The sequence below is a fragment of the Chlorocebus sabaeus genome, chromosome 18 (genome assembly GCF_047675955.1).
Source record: "Chlorocebus sabaeus isolate Y175 chromosome 18, mChlSab1.0.hap1, whole genome shotgun sequence".
NCBI lineage: Eukaryota > Metazoa > Chordata > Mammalia > Primates > Cercopithecidae > Chlorocebus > Chlorocebus sabaeus.
In genome coordinates this window covers 44007724-44018570 of record NC_132921.1, presented here as the reverse complement: position 1 = coordinate 44018570, position 10847 = coordinate 44007724, and positions in this window count along the sequence as shown.

Here is a 10847-nt window from a genome sequence, read left to right as displayed (position 1 = left end):
TAATAATAGCACCTCATTTCATAGGGTTATTTTGAAATTTGAATGAGTTAATATAGACAAATAAAATATTTGTAAAGCATGTAAAATGGCCTCTGGCCTATAATTAGTTCTACAGTGTATTTGTTGTTATTACTCCCTTTCAGTTTCTTAGAGCTACAGGAGGAAAATCTTAGACTCTCTGTCATGGAGATGTCTAGATAGAACCAAATTAATTTCTTTGAATTTCATCCCAGCCTGCTTCTCTTTCTGTATGTGTTTTTGTTTGTTTGTTTGTTTGTTTGTTTGTTTGTTTTTGAGATAGAGTTTTGCTTTAGTCACCCAGGCTGGAGTGCAATGGCACGATCTCAGCTCACTGAGTCTTCTGCCTCCCAGGTTCAAGCAATTCTCCTGCCTCAACCTCCTGAGTAGCTGAGATTACAGGCGCCTGCCACCACACCTGGTTAATTTTTGTATTTTTAGTGGAGGTGGGGTTTCACCATGTTGGCCAAGCTGGTCTTGAACTCCTGACCTCAGGTGATCCTCCTGCCTCAGCCTCCCAAAGTGCCGGGATTACAGGCATGAGCTGCTGTGCCCGGCCTGAAAATAATCTTAGAAAGTTAAATCAAATAACTTTTTTAAGTGCCTGCATAGTATTTGGCACTCAGTAGATGTTCAGATGTCCTTGATCCGTCCTCTTCTGCATACCCCCATACCATGTCTTATATGGGTATCATTAAGCAGGACTGTGCCAAAGCAAATAACAAAGAACTACCTAGCCTGTTGGCTTGTTCTTGCCACTTTAGGTTACAGTTGAGCCAACCACTGAGGAAGTGGGGGCTTCCGGCAGAAGCTCGCTGCGATTAAGAATGAGGCGTATCCAAGGAGCATGGACACTGCCTGCTGCTGAGGCATCGTAGATAGAGGGACAATGTGAACTCCTGGGAGACTGCGTAGGACAGTGCAAGTCATAATTGGTCCATGAAATACAGTTTCATTCTCATTTTGTTGAGACCTGTAATTCCAAATCTCATTACCTTATCTTTCTCTTCTGCTTCATAACTAAGAGAAAATAATTGTTGGCTGTTACGTCCTGAAAATGCAACACTTTTTTTTCCTTCCTTCTGTGAAGTTTTCCTGGACTGTGATTTTATTTCTTTCTGTCGAAAATATTAGACTTTGATGTGGTTGAGGTTTGAGTTTGAGAAGGCATGTAAACCATGGACAAATGAGTAAGGCTAGAAACTTTGTCTCAGTGACTTCCACCATGCCAAAGCTTCCTGCGGCCCAAGGAACCAGCCTCTCACACTGTGTGTCTCTCCCAAAGACATTTCTACTCCCTGGCACACTGGTATGTGCATAAAGTGAAAAGACAGAAAGGTCTCTTGGAGGGCAGTGTGGCTGCAACGTATATTAGTCAAATGGGAGGACTTGAGGCAATAACCATAATTACAGAAATTAATTCCCAAAGCATGTAATTATTGGAATGGTGTACTCCCAGCTTCCTTTGCACCCATTTGCTAGCTACCTTCAGAAGGAACGGCACCAAACAACTTTTACGGCAGAAATCCCTAGTAATCACAATATTCTTAACCATCCTCTATACATTTCTATCTTCTTTAACCCCAAGAGCCAAATGTCCCTCGTGCTGCTACGTATCACACTTAGTTTTATTTAAAGACTGACATAGTTGAGGATGCCAAGAAACAACTCACTCAACCTCTCACTTTATAAAAGAGTAAACAGGACAGAAAGGACTCATCCAGTATCAAACACTAGCTGGGGACAGAGCAAAGTCTGATATTATCCCTACTCCGTAGCAATATATTTATTTTTCCCATGGGTCTTAGAGGCTTAACATAACTCCCTGTAATCAAGGGCCATCGCTTCTCCTTTTGAAGAGGAGACTTAGTATGGAACTGATCATGTGGTGTTACAGCAGATGATTAGAGGATTCCTTTCTCTCTACTACCATCAAGGACAAGCTTACTTTTTGCAAAAAGAAGTCAGCAACTACCATCCCTTGGCTAGAGAGTCCTCCACAACCATTTTGCCTGGTTCTTCTGAGGTTTTCACCATGAGTGTTTTGGCTTCTAAGATAAGCCTGCTGCTACTCTAGTGGAGCCAGGCACAGTGACTCACATCTGTGTTCCTTGCATTTTGGAGGCCAAAGTGGGAGAACTGCTTGAGCCCAGGAGTTAGACACTAAGCCTGGGCAACAGCCTCAGCGACAGTGAGACCCTGTCCAAAAAAAAAAAAAGATGAAGAAGAAAAAAGGAAGTGGGCTTTGGTGATACAGAGTACAGGAGGGTCTCCACAGCAGCAGAGCCAGAGCCACAGAGATAAGCTCCTTTCACATTCCAGCTCACATACCACCAATGAGCTACAAACCGCAGAGCTGCTGCACGTTCCTGCTCAGCTCTCCCTTCTTTCCCTCATGTATGTTTCCCATGCCACTTGATTCCACAGCAGCTTCTCCTCCTGAACATAATGTTGTTTTATCTTCCACTTGTTAATCAATCAAGTATTCGCTATAGGATGGTGTTTCTTTTGTCTTCTGGTCTTTCCTCTTGTATTTTTAAAATTTAATTTATTTCACATGTATGGCTTCACTTCCAGATCAGACTATTTCTAAAGATGGTATTCTTTATTTCTTCATTGTCTTCGTTTTACTTTACCTGGAACTTTAAACAATAGTGTCAATAAAGACCCATTTACTGGTTATAATTAGAACTGTTTCACATCTGATTTGAACATGTGGTGCTTCCTTTAATATATCTCGGGGTTACATAAATGGGAGAATTGTCTCTTCCTTAAACACACAGTTTCTTTCCCTCTACTGTTTCATGGAAGATGATAAAATAATGTTAAATTAATAGCTAGTATTTATTAAGTACTTATAACATGTCAGATACTATAATTAAAATTGTATACATGTTACCAGCATCAACTTCAAAATGAACAGATTATTAGCACCAATATTCACAGGTTGATTGTGAGGACTAAATGATATATCCTGTGAATTGAGCTATGAATTTAGATGATATTCACAATGAAGATGAGGATAATTAGTTTATCATAATGGTTGTATTTCACTTTGAAGTGTTCAAAGTTCAATGGGATGAGATACTCAAAGAGTAAATTTAAATGAGGGAAAATCTACTTTAGGAAAAAATCTGTAATGCCAAGGATAAGACACTGAGTTTGGACAGAGAGAAAAGAATAAATCAAGTGAGAGGGTCACAAAAATTTATTTTCAATTGCTGATAAGTGCTAGCCCTTTTCTATTTATGCCTAGAGCCACTCCTGTTCTTTCTCTAAAAATGTGAACAATATGCCTTTGATCTTGCATATTTTTCTTGATCCAATCATTGTTTTCTTTTCAATCTAGTTCTACTTATCCTGAGGGCTGCTGATTCAACAATAGGTATGAATGTTCAAGCTTAAATTATATATATTTTAACTTGTTTTTAAAAGGAAAGCTTTGTAATTCCTACAAGAAATGAATCATTAATTCTGCCATGACATTATATATGAAATCTACCCAGGAGCTCCCAAATACTCTCCAATTCAGAGGAGTCTAAAGTTCAGCAAACCAAGCTGATGTAGTATTATATTTGCCCTTTAAAAAAGGTCAAAATATTGTTCAATTGATGCCAACATCCATGAACTAAATGAAAGGGAGCCTGGGAAGATTGGATGTGGTTAAGGGTTTTACTGAATTCATGAGGCTCCTTAGTCATTGTAAAATAAAACTCCCTAGAAAACTTTCTTAATAGAAAATTCTGGGAATATTTTGACATTGGATATGGGCAATCAGCAGGACTATTTTCATTCTGTTTAAGTGGGCAAAGCCATTTTTCAGTTTTTGAAATTCGTGGTGCATTATTTCCCTTGCACCCTATTTTATTTTATTTTACTTATTTTTGACGAGTCAGGAAAGAAAGGAGACTCACTTAAGGTCAAGTTTAAACCTACAGCAGAGCCAGGATTACTACTCAGGATCTGTGTGATAAGATTTGGCCTTAAGATAATTGTATGACTATTTAAGTTGTCTAGTTGTTCCTTTTGGGGAGGCTGGAATCTATCTTATAACCCCAGTAAGTGGTCTTTGGTGCACCTATCCTCAACTGTAGTGCCTTAGATGTTTTTTTATGCTATAATATTTTCCTTCACCTTATTTTTTCATTTTTTAAAAAAAGTATTTTAAAATAATTAATATATTTAGGTAACTCTTGAAAGTCAAATCATAGTATAAGAATTATAATGAGAAATTATAGGACCTTTATGTTCCCAATTTCTACTCCCTGGGCAACAGATTCTTACCCTTTTAGCTAGATTTTCTTAACCTACATACTTCCAAATAATCTACTTCTAGTACTATAACTTGATGGCAATTTTCACTGTGTTGATTCCTCTCTGTCGCTGGAGGTGGAGATTCAGTGCTTTATGTGCTGCATGTTTTGTGCCGCTCCTTTCCTCCACCTCCCAATATGGTTTTGGCACAGGCTGAGGTCTAATTTGTCCTTACTTTGCACAAGATTTTGTAATAATTTTTCGTCACTGAGCTATGTTTGTGCTGTGAGCACATTTTCTTTCTTGTTCAATATTTTCTGTTGCTGAATGAAGTTGTCAGTTCACTGATAACTCCAGCACTAGTAGGGAAGACTTTTAAAGGACCTAACTGGAGTTGGTGCATCTCTCTTCCATCTTCATTCCGTAGATCAGAACTCCAGAAAACAGCCAGGTTTAACTGGAAGGCTGGAAAGTGGAGTCTAAGAGGAGGCTTCTCTATTCTCCTCTATCCTTTCTTCCCTATTTCCTTCTGAGAGGAAGCTTCTCTATTCTCCTCTATCCTTTCTTCCCTATTTCCTTCCTTCCTTTCCTCTGAAAGAGAGAACAAAGGATTTGGTGAAACCTTTCAACAGTCTTTATCATATCTTCTTCCATTTTTTTTCCTTACTTATTTTGTTGTTTAGCTGAGTATGTAAGAGCAAATAGCTTAATTAACTATGTTTAACTGATGGTTTTATATAGGCATACCTGAGAGATACTGAAAGTTCAGTTCAAGACCAACATTGTAAAAAGAGTATCACAATAAAGCAAGTCAAACAACCTTTTTGGTTTTCCATTAGATATAAAACTTACGTTTACAGTATACTGTAGTCTGTTAGTTGTACAATAGCATTATGTCTAATAAACAATGTACATACTTTAAAAATACTTTATTGAAAATTGCTAATGATTATTTGATCCTTCAGTAAGTTGTAAACTTTTTGCTGGCAGAGAGTCTTGCCTTGATGTTGATGGCTGCTGACTGATCAGGGTTGCCAAAGGTTAGGATGGCTATGACAATTTCTTAAAATGAGACAACAATGAAGTTTACTACATAAATTGACTTTTCACAAAAGACTTCTCTATAGCATGAGACGCTGTTTGATAGCATTTTACCCACAGTAGAACTTTTTTCAAACATCCCAAAACTCGCCACAGCTTTATCAACTAAGTTAATATCATATTCTAAATCCTTTGTTGTCATGTCAACAATTTTCATTGCATCTTCACTTGGAATAAATTCTTGATAGTTTGTTTGGAAGTTCCAGCAGGGAAGTGCAGCTACTTGTACACCCTTGACTGAAGACCAGTCCACCTCTATCGTGGATGGTCATCTACTTTGACCCAGTGCACAGCTTCAGGAGGGATGGACATGGAGTGGTGCAGGAGAAAGACTTAACCAGCCACATCAGTCAAATCAACCCTGGCAATCAATGGGGTGACAGATCTCAGCTAGATTGCCCTCACGTTCAACCTGGAATAAATTCTATCTCAAGAAACTATTTTCTTTGCTCATCCATAAGAAGCAATTCCTCATCCATTCAAGTTTTATCATGAGATTGCAGCAATTCAGTCACATCTTCAGGATCCACTTCTAATTCTAGTTCTCTTGTTATTTCCATCTGCAGTTTCTTCCTCTACTGGTCTTAAATCTCTCAAAGTTATCCATGAGGGTTGGAATCAACTTCTTCCAATCTCCTGTAAATGTTGATATGTTGACATCTTCCCATGAATCACAAATATTCTTAATGGTATCCAGAAAGGTGAATTCTTTCCAGAAGGATTTTCAATTTTTTTTTTACCTGGATCCATCAGGGGAATCACTGTCTATGCAAGTTATAGCTTTATGAAATGTATTTCTTAAATAATAAGACTTGAAATTCAATATTACTCTCATCCATGGGCTTCAGAATGGCTGCTGTTTTAGCAGGCATGAAAACACCATTCATCTTTTTGTACATCTCCATCAGAGCTTTTAGGTGACCAGGTGCATTGTTAATGAGCTATAATTAATTTAAAGGAATCTTTTTTTAATGAGCAGTAGGTCTCAACAGTGGGCGTAAAATATTCAACAAACCACGCTGTAAATAGATGTGTTGTCATTGGGCTTTGTTATTCCATTTATACAGTATGGGCAAATTCAACATCATTCTTAAGGGTTCTAGGATTTTCAGAATGGTGAATAAGCTTTAACTTCAAATCACCAGCTTCATTATCTCCTAACAAAAAAGTCAGCCTATCTTTTAAGCTTGGAAGCCAAGCACTGACTTCTCTTTAGCTATGAAACTCCTAGATGACATCTTTTTTCAACAGAAGATTGTTTCATCTACACGGAAAATAGATTATTTAGTGTACTCACCTTCATCAATGGTCTTAGCTAGAGTATCTGTACAACTTGCTGCAGCTTCTCCATTAACACTTGCTTCTTCACCTTGAACTTCTATGCTATGGAGACTGTTTGTTAAACCTCACAAAGTAAGTGCTGTTATCTTCTAATTTTTTCCTTCTACAGCTTCTTCACTTCTCTTAGTATTCATAGAAGTGAAGAGAGTTAGGACTTAGCTCTAGATCTGGCTTTGGCTTATGGTAATGCCATAGATGGTTTTATCTTTTATCCAGACCACTAAAACTTTTTCCATATCAGCAATAAGGCTGTTTGCTTTCTTGTAATTTGTGTATTCACTGAAGTAAAACTTTTAGTTTCCTTCAAGAACTTTCTTATTGTATTCATAACTTGTCTGTTTGGTATAAGTAGCCTAGCTTTTAGAGTGTCTCAACTTTTGACATGTTTTCCTCACTAAATGTAATCATTTTTAGCTTTTGATTGAAATAAATAGATGTATGACCTTTCCTTTCATTTAAATACTTAGAGGCTATTGTGGGGTTATTAATTGGCCTAATTTCAATATTGCTGTGTCTCAGGGAATAGGGAACCCCAAGGAAGGAAGAAAGAAGTGGGAACTGCTGGTCAGTGGGGCAGTTAGGACACATACAATGTTTATTAAGTTTGCTGTCTTTTCTGGGCAGGGTTCACGGTGCCCAAAAACAATTACAAGAGAAAAAACAAAAATCACTGATCACAGATCAGAATAACAGATATACAATAATAATGATAAAAATATGGTATATTACGAGAATTGCTACAGTGTGATATAAAGTGAGCACATGGTGTTAGAAAAATAGCACCAGTAGATTTGCTCAACATAGGATTGTCACAGTCCTTTAATTTATTTTTAAAAATACTATCTGCAAAGCACAATAAAAAAATTCATGCCTATACTGTGTTTTCTTCCTTCCCTTTTTCCTCCTTTCTTCATAATAATTATTATTTTTTTAATTTCCAAAGCACTTTCATGAAAAATACTGTATTTAATTCTCTCAATAACTTATGCTGTGCTGGTAAGAAGATGTTGATTTAATTATTGTGCTTATTTACCATGTGTACCCACTGTAATTCAAAAATATTAAGTGAGTTTTCCCCCCAGTTCACACACGAAGAAGTTGAAGTTTGTGCAAAAACTTCTTAGACTTGCCTGCATGATTTTGACTTCCTTCTTACTCCTTTCCAGCAGGATGTGTATTAGTATGTATTTGTTCATGTTTACTTGTTTTCTTATTGAAAGGCCTGGAACAAGAATTTGTTAAACAGAAATACCCCTGCTATTTTCAGGAAATTTCTCTTAGACTTGATGAGGCAAAATACATTCTAAATTCCATTCCATTTTCTCACCACCATTTGATGGGTGAGCTTCCACATAAGATTCAGAGGACATGTTGCCTTCCCTCTCATGACTCTTTCTTAAGATGGCTTTCAACACAGCCATTAGCACTCATCCACACAGGACAAACTGAGACCTCACATGCTGAAAAGGCATAGTAGTAAGTGTAGATACGACGCCATGTGCTGTTGTGGACAAGCAGGGTCAACTCCTAGCCACAACAATGTCAGAAAAGGGATTTAAAATAAAATAGAACCCCCTCTGTTTCTCTTATATAAAAACATTTGCTCTATGTCCACATAATAGAATGTCTCATAACAACATTACAACACCTCAACCACAATACTTTAAGAAATGTGTAAGACAGCAGAAGACAGGTATATTTGTTGAGCCAGGAGTTATGCACCAAGTTTTATGCAGCTTAACTCTTACAACATTTATAGCTCTATGTGTAGGTGCCACACTTTCTCATGTAAAGAAGATAAAACAATGCTGGGATTGGTTAAAGAAACTTGGTATCGCTTTTTGGGAGAAGCATGGAATGCAGAGCAATACCAGGAATAAATGGCGGAGAAAAGGGATGCCATATGCAAAAGATAGCAATGAAAAGGATTGTTCAGAGAGATGCATGCCTAAAGCACAGATGAGGTGAAATTGGTTGAGAACAGCTGAGCTGATTGTTGCTATTGATGAAAGCTATCAAAACTGAAGAGTGGGTATTAGAAAAAACAGGGTACCTGAGAGAAAGGTCGTCTTTAGCCTGTGTTAAGTTAGTCCCTGTATTAAAGTTCTGACCTAGAGCTTGATCTGCACAATGCTTCTCTTCTCTAGTAAAAAGGAAAATGCTGTCAATGGCATGCATGTTTATCTACGCGTCCTCAGCCTGCAGAGCTTTCTCGGTAGTACCTGGATGCTGAGATTGCATTAAGAGCCCATGATCCTGATGCTGGCAAACAAGCGTTCCTGCGTTTCTTGATCCTTCTTTCATTTAATTTTAATGGAGTAAAACATGTATATCAATAATTCACATTCTTTTCTCTTTCCAGTTGTGCCTATATTCGTAACAAAAATTTCCAAGCCTACGCCTTTTATTTACACTTTATCTCTTAAATCCTCTGCCCTTCTAACTGAACGTTCCATTTTTATTAAGTGACTGCTTTAAAAGATGCCCTTTTCTTAATGAAATCTACCCAAATAATTAATATTGCCCCAATTCCTTCCCATTTTCTTGACTCTCTGGCATATAGTCTATCCTTTTCTTAATGAAATCTACCCAAATAGTTAATATTGTCCCAATTCCTTCCCATTTTCTTTCCTCTCTGGCATATAGTCTACCTGTTATCCATAACTGCTATTTTACCTTACTGTCATTTAATCAACGGTTTATTATTTGCTCTTCTTTTAAATGCATTGTGTTAATTTCCTCAGTATCCTCATTGCCAGCTGGCCTGTTCCCTGCAGATTTCCTGTGGCCAAATGTCACTCTTAAGAGCCTGCACCTTCGGTGATTTCTCAGAGCATTTGTTTAGACCTTATCAATCATTATCTCACAATAAACAACAGCTTTGCAAATGGAGAGCAAGGCTCGCCCAGTGATTGATGCTTCTGGATGCCTGTCTTTTCCCCTTGTGAGAATTGCAAGGGCCCCCTCCTTTTATTTTGAGGACTCTGGCTGTACCTGCCATGGCTTATGGAAAAACAAGGCTAAACTGCCAATACCAGGCCCTCTCTTCTTTTCCTCTTACTGCATTTCTTTATCAGTTGTGACAATATGCCACAATTAATGATAGCAGAAATACCCATGTTTGATACCACATGTATCACACTTAGGTGTGATGGATTAGCAATCAAGGAAATTAATTCTGCCATTACAAAGTAACATCTGAACTTTGAAGATAGGCAATTGTATTGTATAAGGATCCGTTATGAATTCAGCCATAAGTATAACATTAGGCAAGATTATTTAGGCACAGAATAGTTTCAACATTGTTAGCTTTTTAGTTTCCCTAGCAATGGTTTACAATTCTTTTCCACCAAATTTCCTTCATTTCAGAGGGCCACAGGACCATCAAATTTCAAGGTCAGACAGATGATAGATAATTGCTATATATTTTTGACCAAGCAAATCATATTTCTAACAGAATGTTCATGATCAAAGGTCCACTGAAAATGAGTCTTTTCTGGAATGAGTAATTTACTTCTGTGGAAGATACCAGGTTTATTGTAATATGCTTCTCTTGATTTGAGAAGCTCTGGAATAACCAAAGTCAACCTGGTTGGCTGTATTTCCTGCAATACTTCACCTTTGAGACTTTTCAAAAATTATGATTAAATTTTAAGTTCTGGGGTACATGTGCAGAACGTGCAGGTTTGTTACACAGGTATACACGTGGCATAGTGGTTTGCTGCACCCATCAACCCATCATCTACATTAGCTATTTCTCCTAATGCTATCCCTCCCCTAGCTCCCCCACCCACTGCCAGGCCCCAGTGTGTGATATCCCCTCCCTGTGTCCATGTATTCTTATTGTTCAACTCCCACTTGTGAGTGAGAACATGAGGCTTTTTAACATACTTTTACACCAAAAATGCAGCTACCGAACTCTCTTTCACTTGCCTAACAGACTTGATCCTCTAGTGTTTCTTATATAGTCAGAGCCAATATATACCAAATAGCCCCTGGATTGCTGAGGCTGCCAGCTAATGGCCAGATCAAACCAAATAAAATAAAAACAATGCCTGAAGACAGTTTAAAATACAGTAAACAATCAAGACATAAAATTGTTCCATTAAGTTCAGTATTGTATTTCATACGGA